This window comes from Ahaetulla prasina, chromosome 2 (genome assembly GCF_028640845.1).
Source record: "Ahaetulla prasina isolate Xishuangbanna chromosome 2, ASM2864084v1, whole genome shotgun sequence".
Lineage (NCBI taxonomy): Eukaryota > Metazoa > Chordata > Lepidosauria > Squamata > Colubridae > Ahaetulla > Ahaetulla prasina.
Genome location: NC_080540.1, coordinates 237,436,064 through 237,451,856, shown reverse-complemented (window position 1 = coordinate 237,451,856; position 15,793 = coordinate 237,436,064). Strand labels below are relative to the sequence as shown.

General features: G+C 36.8%; 1 long non-coding RNA gene across 1 annotated transcript; it reads left to right on the top strand.

The window, feature by feature from the left end:
- Window positions 1–390: 390 nt before the first annotated feature.
- On the top strand, window positions 391–12,613 carry LOC131191254 (uncharacterized). The gene is made up of 3 exons (XR_009153455.1): window positions 391–441; window positions 3,789–3,913; window positions 8,893–12,613. It is a non-coding gene; the product is annotated as an uncharacterized LOC131191254 (long non-coding RNA).
- Window positions 12,614–15,793: the final 3,180 nt, after the last annotated feature.

Here is a 15,793-nt window from a genome sequence, read left to right as displayed (position 1 = left end):
ATTTATCACTTCGCTGTTCCTGTTATCATTTGTGGTCTTCCCTTTGCAACTGGTTATCAGAACACAACCAATGGCTACACTGGCCAAATGATCTATTACAAGACCTGTACAAGAGTCATGAACAAATCCATAATCTATAAAAGTTTATTTTAAAAAGTCTGACTTCTGTGGTATGTAAAGTGGGAGATTTTTGAAAAGCCGCATTATAAACAGTGATTTTTGTTCCAGCAATTTAATAATAACAAAACAACAACAACAACTTTTAAGTGATTCTTGGGGAATTTGTATAATGTGATCATTTGATAATTAGTTAGAAATATTCCTGAGCCTAACAGTCATTATAAGTCTCCTATGTTACATTTCCTGACAGTATTGCACCATTTCAGAAACTCCCTCCTGCGAAGATGCAGAAGACAGAAGAAACAGCAGGAAACATCCCAGGTTTATTTTGAAATCATTTATTTAGCAATGAAATCAACATTTCACACAATCCTTTTACACACACCCATCCTCCACCTTAGTCTTGTGCAATAAAGGCACCACAAACAATTAAATGCCTTAATGAGTAGCAAATGTTGCAGAGCAGAGTAGGGTTTTCACTGAAAGCAGATTTATGGAGCTAAATATAAAAGTATGACTCTCAAAAGCCATGTGATCATAATTAAGTTGAGCTCTTTTTTCCCCCTGTACCCCTGAATACTGTAAATGCACAACATGCTGTCAGGGCCCATTTTCGGTTCCTGTTATCACTACAGAAAAAAGACCTATATGAAATGCAAGCCAGATTTACAGGTGCTAAAACAGCTATTTTACCAGTGGGAAACAAGCTACCTTTGTTGTCAAAAGGGATATTTCATGATCAAGGAAGACTTTAAAACACAGGAGAAGCCTACTGTAGTATTTTTGCCCAAACTTTCCAAAGGATAATGACTAGAACTTGATTAAAACTCCAGACTCTGATCGTATCTTGAATTCCTGGTCAGTCTTTTGATGTGAGATAAGCTTCTTCGTAGTCAGACCCTTTGGTCTCAACCCTTTGAATGTCATGGCAACTCCCATTTTAGAGATAAGAAAAGTAAGATTGATAGAGAATGACCTGGATGAAGGTACCAATTGCTAAGCAATAGACGGTAACTGCCATCTTGCTCCATTCTTCTCCTAAGAAAATGAAAGATACTTTCATCTTCTGTTCATCTGCACATTCATCCTAATACAACTGTAGGGTTTTAAAAACTTGCAAAAAGAAATGGCATGAAATGAAATTGAATACCTTAATACTGTTGTGGTTGTTACTGCTATTATTGTTATGCTCAGAATGTTATGTAGAAACCATTTTTCCAGGCATGTTCTTTCATTAATTCTGGCCAGTTGTAAAACAACTGTTAAACATGCTAAATCTTTCATAGCAAGAGTATTTATGATTTATCACTTCGCTGTTCCTGTTATCATTTGTGGTCTTCCCTTTGCAACTGGTTATCAGAACACAACCAATGGCTACACTGGCCAAATGATCTATTACAAGACCTGTACAAGAGTCATGAACAAATCCATAATCTATAAAAGTTTATTTTAAAAAGTCTGACTTCTGTGGTATGTAAAGTGGGAGATTTTTGAAAAGCCGCATTATAAACAGTGATTTTTGTTCCAGCAATTTAATAATAACAAAACAACAACAACAACTTTTAAGTGATTCTTGGGGAATTTGTATAATGTGATCATTTGATAATTAGTTAGAAATATTCCTGAGCCTAACAGTCATTATAAGTCTCCTATGTTACATTTCCTGACAGTATTGCACCATTTCGTAAAACTTTTATTCCATTTGGATACAATATCTAGAAAGATTTTGAATGTCAAATAGTAATAATGAGGCTGGCTCCAGGCTGGCTGATCTCAGCTATGATTTTTTTTTCCAGGAAAATTTCCCTCTTTCCCTTGCCAACTATGCAAGAACAAGAATAGGGCACGAAAGCTACAAAAATGTGAGCTTTTATGGTCCGTTGGATATTTCAGACTCTTAATTCTCTATAACTCGAATTGCATCAGGCAGTCTAAATTTTTCCAAGCTTGCCCCCAAACCACGGTTGTGTGATGCTTTTACAACAAGATTAATTTTTGTGCTACTGGTGCAACAAGACTGGCCTGCTAATCAAGCAGGTGATGAAGACAGAAAGTCCTTTTCCACAAGGAGCCGTGTTCTTGATTATGGGAAATATTTTATACTAAATTGGGAATAGGTAACCTGCACCTATGCTTTGGATTTCAACAGCTACAAACCCCAGCTAACATAGACATCACAAGGCATTATGAAAACTCCAAGGTCTTTAACAGGGTGGGGGTCATCTGTAAGGTAATGTCCATCGAGTTTGTACTTAGTGTTTAGATTCTTTTTTCCAATGTGTAAGACAGAGCATTTGCTGGTTGAGATTTGGAGTTGCCAAATTTTTGACCATTCTGACACAAAGTCAAGGTCTTTTTGAAGGGTAGCCGCATTGTTGGTAGTGTTAAATAGTTTAACATCATTGGCGAAGAGAACACAATTACTTATAATATGGTCACAGAGGTCGTTAATGTATAATATGAAGAGTGTTGGTCCTAGAACGCTGCCTTGGGGGACACCACTATTGACAGGAGCGGGATTTGATAGGGCACTGCCTATTTTGGCCACTTGTTGTCTGTTTGACAGGAACGCTGTTATCCAATTGTGGAGGGGTCCTGAAATGCCATAGGATTTTAGTTTTAGGAGAAGTTTGTCATGTACCACTGAGTCAAAAGCTTTACAGAAGTCTATGTAAATTGCATCTATTGTTTTGCCTTGATCAAGATTTGTAGTCCATATGTTTTTTCAGTGAAGAAGTTGTAAATTACAGGATAATTTTTTCCAGAAACCAAATTGTTTATTAGAGAGTAGGTTGTTTGTTTCAAGGTGGAGGGTGATGGATTGGTTGATGATTGAGTCCATTACTTTGCAGGTGACGCAGCATAAAGAAATTGGTCTGTAATTTTCAACTAGGCTGGGGTCTCCTTTTTTGAAGACAGGGATGACCGTGGCTAGTGACCATAGTTTGGGAAGGGAGCTGGTCCTAAAAGATTTTTCAAAGATTATGCTTAGGGTTTTTGCTATAACAGTGGAAAGCTTTTTTAAGAAGTATGCACATAGACCATCAGGTCCAATAGATAGAGATGGCTTCAGTCTGCGAAGGGCCTTTTCAACATTATCTTCTGTGAAATCTATTTGTGTTATTGTCTACCTCTGATCAAAATCAAAATCTGCTGCAATAATATATATATATATATATATAACTGTTGCAAGCTTACATTTATTAAATCTGTTCTTTGGGCAATAGGGTTAAAGGCTAGGAAAACAAGATTATTTCTCCCTTTTTAAAATCTGGTTGATGTTGACTCATTCCTGTACAAATTACATTCTTTTAGGGAGTGTGAGAGAAGCTGAGGAATGCAGTTTGGCCATTATCTGCTACAGGATAGTGATAAGAGGTATTAAGTACAGATTATGTTCTAGGACAGTTAGCAAACTTCTTGTGCTGTTAGCTTAACAAAATGAAAGAAAATAATCTCTGTACTGAGAAATTGCTTCTGCCTTGAGGATTGGCAAAAGCAAATGCACAGGGTTCAAACAAGAAATTGGATTAGAGCCCAGAGTTTTTAAGACTGAGATCTATAATGTTTTGCCTACGGGATTGCTGTGTTGCCCACACTATCTGCTTCCATCTGCCATGGAAGACACTCAACAAGCCTAGTAAAATCACCTCTCTGATCTTTCCTAGACATGCCCACTTCTATTTGGATCATTGGCATAATGTCTTTCTGGTGGCAAAGTTCTATCATTTTCTAACACAGAACGGATGTAGGAGAAGGAAGAAAAAAAGGAAGAAAAAAATAGCCATCTATGGTGTGTTTTTTTAAATATTCTCCAACTTGTTTCCCTATGGCATTTTATTTATTTATTTATTTATTTATTTATTTATTTATTTATTTATTTATTTATTTATTATTGTCGCACAGTATATATAAGCATGAAATAATTATAAAATATATAAGCATATATATGAGTATGAGTATGTAATTATATTAATTGGATATAACAAAAGGAAACAATAGGACAGGAACGGTAGGCACGTTTTTGCTCTTATGCACGCCCCTTACAGATCTCTTAGGAATGGGGTGAGGTCAGTAGTAGACAGTTTTTGGTTGAAGCTTTGGGAATTTTGGGAAGAGACCACAGAGTCAGGTAGTGTATTCCAAGCATTAAAAACTCTGTTACTGAAGTCATATTTTCTGCAATCAAGATTGGAGCGGTTAACATTAAGCTTAAATCTATTGTGTGTTCATGTATTGTTGCAATGAAGCTGAAGTAGTCTTTGACAGGAAGTAGTCTTTGACATTGTAATAGATGATTCTATGAGTTAAACTCAGGTCACGTCGAAGCCCACGTAATTCTAAATTTTCTTAAACCCAATATTTCAAGTCTGGTGGCATAAGGTATTTTGTTGTATTCGGAGGAGTGGAGTACTCTTCTTGTAAAATATTTCTGGACACGTTCAATTGTATTGATGTCAGAAATGTGGTATGGGTTCCAAACAGTCGAGCTGTATTCAAGAATTGGTCTAGCAAATGTTTTATATTCTCTGATTAGTAGTGTAGTGTTTTTGGAGAAGAAGCTAGGCAAGATTAGGTTTACAACTTTTAAAGCCTTTTTTGCGATGTAGTTACAGTGGGCTTTGGCACTTAGATCATTTGATATGAAAACTCAAAAATCTTTAACAGGGTGGGGTCATCAGTAAGGTAATGTCCATCAAGCTTGTACTTAGTGTTTAGGTTCTTTTTTCTATGTAAGACTGAGCATTTGCTGATTGAGATTTGGAGTTGCCAAGTTTTAGACCATTCAGATAAGAAATCCAGGTCTTTTTGGAGGATAGATTTTGTTTGTTGTTTGCTTGTTTTAGGTTTGCGTGTGCATGCTTTGTGAGTGTTCCTTTCCTGTGGATATCTGTGCATGATAATTGATCTCTATTTCCCCTTCTTTTTGGTTTCTGCTTATGTCCTAGAGCAGGGGTGTCAAACTATGGCCTTTTATGACTTACGGATTTCAATTCCCAGAATGCTGGCTCAGGAATTCTGGGAGTTGAAGTGCACAAATCGTGAAAGGGCGATGGTTCCCCTCCCCTGTCCTAGAGAAAGAGGACAGGGGAGACAAAGCCAACGGTTAAGAGGAAGAGACAGAGGAAAACTGAGTTCCAAATGGAGTGCTGGGTTTAAATGAGTTATCCTGTGTTTGGAATGTCAGACCTCATCTCTGCCTCAGAATCAGGTTACTAGACAAGCGAGTCCTCTTTCAGCCTCACCATTTGTCTCCTGTGAAATTCTTGCTTTCTGACTGACCAGTCAGGTTCAGCATGTCAGCCATTTTGGGATGAGCAAGATCTCATGGCATACCACTCTGTGGCAGAACCAAGGCTTCATTTGTCAATTTGCACAAGGTTCCTCCACCGCTACCACCACGCACACAAAAGATTAAAAGTTTGTGAAATTCTTGGTGCTCTTTAAGCTTGGTTGTTTGCTTACAGACCTTTCATCACCTGGCACTATTGATGTTACCTAGTTGGGTAGTAAAAGATCTGCAAGCAAAAAAACCCGACCACCGACCAGCTGATAATACACCACCTGATTGATAAGGTAGAGGCAACTCTTCCCCACTTATATATTAGTGATTAGACCAGAAGGATAAGATTAAATTACAACTTTACAACTTGGCAATTTTCCCATTGCAAATAGCAACAGGAGACAGCTTTGTCACTTGCATTTGAATTGGGGGAGTGGGTGGGGGGAAGCTGACAGTTCTTTCCATTTGTCTACTCACTATGGAAGCAGATTAAAAAATATAACTTCTTTCTGCAATTAGAATCCTGCAGCCATAACCCGATAATAGTAGTATATGTTGTGTGCAGTGCAGAAGCTTTTGTCACTCGGTCGGCCTGTCCTGGCTCTCTTCCTACCACACCAGTTATTACTCTGAAATGATTTAGGCAATTTTCCCAAGGATCCTGAGAGGCTTCATGATTTGGTAAGAGTCTCTAACAACCGAGAAAATTGCTGGCAATTCTAGCTGGAATTCTTGTAAGACTAAACATTTAGCTGGAAAAGGAGGTGATCAGATGCTGCCAGCTTATCCATCTGCTGCTGTCCATTAGAAGTTGTTGTTACTATTGAGGCCAGTACCATGTCTTCCGTCTGTACCACTGACCCTGATCTTCTGTGTACCTAATGCCTCAAATACTGTTGGTTTTTTTTTTAGTCTACACATCTGGCGTATTGAATCATCCTGACATACCTGGATAATGCTTCATGTAGTGAAATGAGTTAATATGAATATTAATTTCATAGAAAGGACTGCCATGAATTTTAGTTCTTGGTCATACAATGCTCAAGGGCCCTGCTTGAAGAAAACTATCAGGGCCCCATCCTCTACTTGAACGATCCTTTATATAACAGGCTGGCACACATCCCACATATTCAGAGACTTGGCTTTCTAGCCCTCAATTCTGAGGATGTGAATTGCAATAGAAACAATACATCACATAGCAGTGGTGGTCCCATTCAAAACATCTGCAAGAAGCTATAACGATGTCCAAAAAACAAATCGTATTTGCATAATGTCATCACACAGAGGATGCAACTTAGTGCATGTGTCATATGTGGCCAGCTTTCTAGTTCTGTCATCTTTATTAACCATTCCTTTATTGTGGGTGTTGTAGGATTTTTTCCAACACCGAGTGTATAAATGTTGTGCTGCATTCACAGCCATAATATGATCTTATAGTGATGATTTATGACATCCATAACTTCTGCTTGAAGAAATTAACTGAGACAAAATGTAACTCATAAAGATAGATAATAAAATAGGAGATAAATATATTTTTATTATATAATTATATTAAGAAATGCTAAAACAAAGACAGGAATCAATGAAGTTTATGGACAATATAGGTTAAGCTTGGAAAAAACCTAATTTTAGTTACAGCATTGGAGGATAAATTCAATATTAATTACAAATGTTCCTCATGTTGCATGTTTTTGTAGTCCTCCCTTACAGTTCCTTGGACAATTTAACACAACATGTTGATTTATAAAAGAATATGATTAGCCTTGTTTAAACTATTTATAGGAGTATATCATTACCAAGGAATATATATGCTCCTTGGTAATGATATATCATCAATATTTCGTGGGTTCAGTTGGCTTAATTTATCTGTGTTGATGTCTCTGAGGAGAAATTAAGGGAAGGGTGAAAAAGTCTGGATCTTAAACTGATTGAACATGCTGTGATAGCACAGTAAATGTCAATCAAAGTTGTATTATTGTCACAAAGAAGAATGTGTGTGCCTGCCAGATCTAATTTTCCTGAGGACCCAAGTTTTGTATGGCATTCCATTACTGAGTGCTAAATCCTTTTGATTGTCAGGAAGAGCAGAAGGAGAAGAGACCCTAACCTTCACATGGAGAGAAGAGCACAGTAGTTGGCCATTCATGGCGGAGGGTAATGGTCATCTCAAATGTGCCTACAGAAGGGCTTTGGGATTTGAGCATTGTAGAGCTCCAGTGCCATGACTGTAATATTAATTGGGATTTTTACAATATGTATTTACATATTGTATTTTTATTGTAAATAATTGCATTTTATTGTCATGCCACTGGTTGCACCTGTTGCATTTGTTGACTGCCAAGAAACAACTTTAATTAATGAACAAAATTCCTTGCATATAGAGATCATATTCTCTTGACTTCTTTAAATCAGGTAGCTTTTGATAGAATAGAAATTTTTATTGGCCAAGTGTGATTGGACACACAAGGAACTTGTCTTGGTGCATATGATCTCAGTGTATTTTTATTTTTTATTTATTTTATTTAATTAGATTTTTATACCGCTCTTCTCCCGAAGGACTCAGGGCGGTTGACAGCCATATAAAACCATAATAATAAATATAATAAAACAATAAATAAAAAACCTATCAAATATGGCCCTATATAAAATACATATAAAACAATAAAACCAATTGAATTAAAACCCCAATAACAAAAATTAAAATTCTAAAATCCTATGCCATTCCTGCTTGACGAAATAAATATGTCTTCAGTTCACGGCGGAAGGTCCAAAGGTCGGGAAGTTGACGGAGTCCCGGGGGGAGTTCGTTCCAGAGGGTAGGGGCCCCCACAGAAAAGGCCCTTCCCCTGGGGGTACATAAAAGAAAAGATACCTTCATCAAGAATCATAAGGTACTGATGGAATTATTCAAAATTCCCAATCATAATACAAAAGAATCTTCCCTTAATGCAGGAAGGGTCCCTTTTTGGTAGCAAAGTACAATACTTCTAAATTTTGATTGTTGTAGTTGTTGCTGGATAGCTGAGGCTACTATCAGGTAATGTAATTTCATCATAGAAAGAAAGGCTTTCTGATCATTTGTTTGGGGTTACTGGGTGTCTTTGTTTGATTTCTTATCTGACAAGTCATATATATATATATTTCATGATATGTTTTTTTTACTATGACAATGTTTATGTATACTGTTGTGACAAAATTAAATAAATAAATAAAAAAGTCTAAATGAAGGCTTACATATCAATTTTTACTTGCTTTATTTTGGACGAAATTGGAGACCCAATTTTCCATTGGCTGTTGTCCTGCCAACATTAGTGGCATCCTAATTTCTGAGGAACACACACACACACACACACAAATGAAGTTTGAAGAATTTGTGTGAGGAATAACAGAATAACAGAGTTGGAAGGGTTGCTCATGCTGAGCTGACTGAAGGCAAGAACTAACATTAAGGTAGCTCTGAGTCCTCAAGTTATACCTTTTTATTTCAGATAACCTGATCCTGAGCAGATATGAAACCTATGCTCCAGTTATTTGAATCAGAATTTTACAGAAATGGGGAAATATTCACAGTATTGTTGAAAGACAATCTAAAAAAACTCTATGTCTTGAACCTGATTCCTGATGACTTGACACTTTTCTTGGCAAGAATATGGAAGATGTTTACCAGGATTTACAGGCTTCTTCCAGGATATTTTTCAAGTTCCCAAATTAGCCTATAACTGCACTGTTATAATATGCATGCCCTATGCATGCCACGATGGAAAGTAGACTCAGTCTCTTTGGGTTTTAATCAGTGGCATACAATATATAATTGTAGGCTACTTTGGCATGTATATAAGGCCTTTCCATGGTGGCATCTTTAGAAATTTATCCTATGTAAAAAAAAGGGGGGGAATATTATACCAGAAAAATAAAATGAAAACCAACTTGAATGTTAATTTCTTAATAGCAAGCTGTGATTAATATTTCATTTTTATATTGAACTAATGAGGGTTGGGAATGTGAATAGACATTCTTGTATTAAATTCAAGACGTTAATCCCTTTGGCAAAAGGAGACCTCTCTCTTCCCTTCCAAGAGAGAGAAATTTAAAAGCAAATATTAGCCTTCCAATAGGCTTTTCTCTTTGTTTCAAGTACAAACACATGTTTAATGGTAGAAAAATATTTTGTTCATTTCCTCTCTAAGATTCCAGTTGGAAAGTTTATCAGAAACAATTTTGAAAAGAAGGTTTTAAATTTCCAAGGCTTTTGTTATTTTAATAAAATTTGCTTTTGACCAAGAGAAGACAGGAACACCTCCTTTTTCTCCCCCAAGATCTGGTAATATTATTAAATGTATAACTTGGTCATTACATCAGCTGTTTCATTACTCTCTTAGGCTTAGATTTATTACGGAGGCCCTCTCCTATTCGGTTTCCTCCAGATTTGTTGGGACTACAACTCCCTGCCAGCATGTGTCCATAGGCCATTTGGAAGCTTCAAAGGGGACTGCATAAAGCCATGGAGAATCAGCTTCTCAATGGCTATTAGTCCCATTGGCTATATGTTATTTCCCAAATCACAGGTAGAGTATCAGTTAGATATCAAATGTTGGCCAACAGCAGTAGAAATAACTATTCTCTCCATTTTGTTCAGCTTTCCCAATGTAATTGGAATAGTGAGGGTTTGCTTTGCTCTAAGAAGGCTAATCTTTTGAAATGTTCTAAGTCCAATACTTAGGGTTATCAGTGTGAGGCAAGAGCTTCAGATATAAGTTGACTAGTAGCAATTATATTGGCTGATTAACTGGGTTGACTTGACATTGATTTTTTTATGAACTGATTAGAACATAATGAACTTCTTGGTCATTTACACTATTGGTAGTTTTAATAGTAGAGCTAACTGTTAGCTAACTGTTCTGGTTATAAAAAAAAACCCCGCTTTGATGAACACTATTTAGAGTTTTATCATGTTTGTCTTCCAGCATTGTTTTTTCCCCAATTCCTATTCTGGTACTCTCATCCAAGTACTAACCAAGCCCAGACCTGCTTAACTTCTTAAACAATATTAGGTTGGCCAGATGCTGCTATCTTTTGAGACAGTTTGTATATAACCATAAGTAAGAAAGTTATTCTCCTCAAGATTGGGTGCATGGTCTCCGTACACATTTGCTGTGTTTATAACAATATGCTTAACCAGATGAAATAAAGATTAGCAGACTTATTTGCACAAACTACAAAACCTGGTTGTTGCATGAACCCAGTCTGTTGATTATTTTCTGTTCAAATTATTGTTCAGTTTCCTCAGTGTAACTATGTTAAATATGATATGTGATTACTGTTATTAAATAGTGAAATTTAGAAAGTGGTAGCTGCAGAAGCCTATTTCCTTACCAGTGCTGTTTCCTTGTTTCCTTAGATAAAAAATGTCAACTGTTTCAAATATTCAAATTCAGTTCTATTAAGTAAGTAAGTAATCAAACAAACAAACAAACAAACAAACAAAACAAAAAAACTGGCATTCCCAGGCTCTGGGATGCATTTGAAAATAGAATTTCTTAAAACGGTACTCATAAAAATAATATAGTATATTTTACATATAATACAATATGAACAGGTGATATCTGAAAAGAACTAGAGAAAATGTCATGATTCCAAGGAAGACATGCATTAAATAAATATTAGGACCATAAGAATAATTTATATTCTTTTCTTGCTGTGCTTTAATACAATTAAAAATAATATATTCCATTTTATAAGGCTTTCTTTTTCATTATTCTAAATTATTGCCCTTCCTTCCTTCCTTCCTTCCTTCCTTCCTTCCTTCCTTCCTTCCTTCCTTCCTATTTTTATAATCCTGTCAAGAACAAATGCATTATATTCTCACTACTGTTAATTTCCCCCTCCCCTCCACCCCCATCGTTAGTGGTCAAAACAATGTCACAATAGAAGGAGTCTATATGGCAGCTAATTCTACATGTTTTTCATTCTGTTGCCAGCATGTGTACCAGTGTTTCTAAAACTTAGTGACCGGGGAATTCTGGGAACTGAAGTCCACACACTTTTAAAGTTGTTAAGGTTGAGAAACACTGATGTATACACTTTCCTTCTCAGAGTGGGCTTAGTTCAGCAAAACATTTTCCCCATCATCTGCTTAGAAGTTCTGTGTCAGTCCACTCACAGCCCTTCCATTTCCTCTTCATGTGTTCTTCAAGCCACAGAGAGGACACAGTTGTTATTTTATAGAGATCAGGAATGAGATGCAATTAAGGGAGGCCTCAGCAGAAGACTGATAGCATCTCTTTCCTGCCAGCCAGGCGGCTGGCTTGCCAACCTCTAGGCCTAAAGGCACAATCAGACTGGAGCTAGGGTTTTGAAAGAGACTTCACAGCCCAACTCTGTCCACTTGTTTACTTAAAACAAAACCAGAGAGTCACTTGGCTATTCTAAATCAATTCCTTGCTTTTAAATATCCATCCTGACCATGGGCATTCACAGGGGAAGCAAATAGCACTTTCATAGCACTTGTCAGGCAAATGCTGAGAGATGATCACATGTGTGTTATTTTGACATCATTGATAGGGACCTGAAGACATAGCCCTAATATTGGCTAAAATCAAGGATCTGGATGTCATGAAAAGACAGCATGTGGACAATATTGTTCAGAGAAAAACCAGAGAAAGAGATCTTCTGTGACTTGTCAAACTTTCAAATCTACCCTTTACTCACTCAGGGTAGTATTTGCTGTGACAGCTTATTTTTCTGTGTGTCTGTGAAGACATCACTTATTCCTTAGCCTCCAGGAAAATTCCTTTTGCCTTGATGTCCTACATTCTTTTCATATTGTCTTTGGATTTCCAAACTCAGGTTTCTGAATGATTGAATAGCTTTTTGTAATCTTCTCAGATAGGCGGATAAAATTTATATTTATATCTCTGTTGAGTGGAATGTTTCACTTATGGGCATAATTCATAAATGTGCTAAATTTTGTCACACCTTTTCGAATAAAATGTACAGTTCTACTGAAATCCATTTATTGCAGTTATGCTTCTTTCTGTGTTGAATGATTAGCCTTAATGTTTTGACAGCTTTTATTTGAAATATGTTCCAGAATTAATGTAGCCTAGAGATATTAGGCATAACATTCTATAAATATTCATATTATCTCCCTCTGACTTTTGTTTGTCCGTTAAATTATGTTTTCTTATTAAAACACACTTAAAATATATCTATACATATTCTGTGTCCTTGCCTTCTTTTTAAATGTTTGGTTATTCCAAAATAGGCCATTATGTTAGGAAAGAATGTGGACTTTTGAAAAAAACTAACCCCTTTTCTTTACTGCTCTTACTATATTTCCCCCCCTCAGGCAATATTTTTCCATCCCCCAAAATGGAAACTTTGGTTTCATTTTTAGTATGAATACAGGAAATTATTTCTTCTCTGCTTAAGTACTACATGTAAATCCTTGACTTAAAACAGTTTATTTAGTGACCATTTGAAGTTACAATGGCACTGAAAAAAGTGACTTATGAAACTTTTTCACACTTATGACTGATGTCCCATCCCCATGGTCACATGATTTACATTCAGATGCTTGAAAACAGGTTCATATTTATGATGGTTGCAATGTCCTTTGGTTATGTGATCATGTATTGCAACCTGCTGACAAGGAACGTCAATAGGGAAGCCAGATTCACTTAACAACTATGTTACTAATATAACAACTGCAGTGATTCACTTAACAAATGTGGCAAGAAAAGACGTAAAATGGGGCAAAACTTATTTAACAAATTTCTCACTTAGGAACATAAATTCTGGGCTAAATTGTGGTCATAAGTCAAAGACTACCTGTAACTCCATTAATTTCCACCATTACTATGTAACTATAACAGTAGAGTAGGCTTTAGATCATATCAATGATGAGGTAACACTTAGATAATGCTGTAAGTAACTAATGGGGTTGGCAATTAGAGAGAGGCGGAGAGCAACAGCTTCCAGCTCTTACCCTTCACACCACAGAAAAGTGGTGAGAGCGCAAAGTCACCCAAAAAAAGAGTTGGTGCTCCAAATGAATGGGTTCACCTTTCTACAATGGAAAAGATGTCTCCGAAAAGTCCCATCAACCAAAGTTTCAAGCTGAAGTAGTCAGTCTTGCCCAAAAGGATGAAGTGGCAGTTTCAATGAGTAGCTGGGTTTTGTTTGAGGCTCTATCAGATGAAAAGCCAAATAGTTGCAGATGGATTTGCAGAGTAGTGGAATATCCATTTTGTGTCATTCTCACAGATTTTTACATAACACTTTTTGCCTTTATAAATAAGGCAAAAAGGGGGACTCTCTGCCCCCCCCATTTTGCTAATGTACAAGACTCTTTACATAGTACTTTATCTAAGATGTAAGCAATATTACCCCAATATAGTTGTTAACAGACATTTGCCTATAATATCAACTTTTGAAGCAAAGACCCCAAGCAGACTCTTCTGGACATATTTCTCTAAATATTCAGGTTATATATTTGAAAATTTGAGTGGAAAATTATGGAAGCCAGCAAACTCCATTTATTGTTGGCAATCCATGTTGTAAATTTATTGGTTAATTATACCTTTTCTCTCTTTGGGAGATCACTTAGGAAACTAAGAGATGAGGGAGACTCAGAGGTCATTAATACTTTCAAGGACTAGGGCTGGCATGCGCCCTAGTATCAGAACTGGCTGGAAATCATTTCTGGATAGCAAAAACAGACACTGTTACACTCTGTCAATCTACTACTCTGAAAACAGTTGTAAGTACCTTAAGAATCAATGCTTAGCACTAGCTCTGGTATCTTTTAGATTTTTTCTCCCTGTAAGGGAGGTTGGGTTGAGAGAGAATGACTGGCCTAAATTCACACATGGTTTTCTATGGCTGAGGACAAACTAGAACCTGAGTCCAGTACCTTAACCACCAGACTACATTTGCTCTCAAAAAAGTTCACCACCTTCTAGAGGTTTCCTATGGAGAAGAAAACAACAAGTGGGACAGTGGGTTCAAGGTTTTATTCTTTATTATTTTGTTCCAACCTGTAGAGCACTTCAAAAATACAGCGGGAAGGGAGGCAACCGAAACATAAATGAGTCATGGAGTCAAGGCACTTATCCTTTCCATTGGGTAAGTGGAAATAAAGAGATGTGTAGAGTATGGGAAAGGAAATACAGGCACTCCTCGACTTACAACCACAATTGATCGTGAAATCTATGTTGCTAAGTGAGAAATTTGTGAAGGGAGTTCTGCCCCATTTTATGACTTTTCTTGCCATGTTTGTTAAGTAAATCACTGCACTTGCTAAGTTAGTTTGTTAAGTGAATCTGGCTTCCACACTGACTTTGCTTGTCAGCAAGTCTCAAAAGGTGATCACATGACCCTGGGAACCGACAACCATCATAAATCTGAGTCAATTGAGTCAGTGCGCTCTCACAGAGAGGGCCTCCTCCGGATACCGTCAGCTAAACAATGTCGGCTGGCGACCTCTAGGGGGAGGGCCTTCTCTGTGGGGGCCCCTACCCTCTGGAACGAGCTCCCTCTGGGGCTTCGTCAACTCCCCGATCTCAGGTCCTTCCGCCGCGAGCTGAAGACGTTACTATTTCGAAGAGCAGGACTACCTTGAACGTAATTTTTAAATTGGGATTTTTAATAAAAGGGGTTTAAATGAGGTTTTAAAATTTATACTTATAGTTTTAGGGCATCAATTGAATTTAACTGTCTATTCTTTTAGCTGTTTATATGTATTATATGTTTTCTGTTGTTTTTTGGCTGTGAACCGCCCTGAGTCCTTCGGGAGATGGGCGGTATACAAATATAATAAATAATAATAATAATAATAATAATTGTCAAACATCTGAATGTAAATCATGTGACCATGGGGATGCTGCAATGTTCATAAGTGTGAAAAATGGTCATAAGTTATTTTATTCAGTGCCATTGTAATTTCAAACGGTCACTAAATGAACTGTCACTAAATAAACTAAGTGAGAACTACCTAAACTAAGTGAGAACAACTATAGAGATGAAATGAGGTTGCACATATGCTAAAGAGTAGGCGTAAAATGCCACCATCTATCCAAATGAAAGAGAATTGGGGGGAGGTGCTGTTCTTTTCAGATGAATTTGAAACTTTTTGTTCTGCAAGAGGGAATACATTTTATCATCCTGTAATCAGGAACTCAAGGGCAGAGATAACTTTAAAGAATTATCTTGGGACAGCTTTCTCCCTCTTAGTCTGAATGCTCTGGTCTTTGCTAGACAGTTTTATGTGTTCACATTCCATACATTAGAGATTGAAGCTGCAAAGAAAAGAAGATACTTAATGGGAATTTTTAAGAAAGTGCAACTTAAATAACTAAGTTTGTGTTGACAGAGGAGAATGCATAGCTG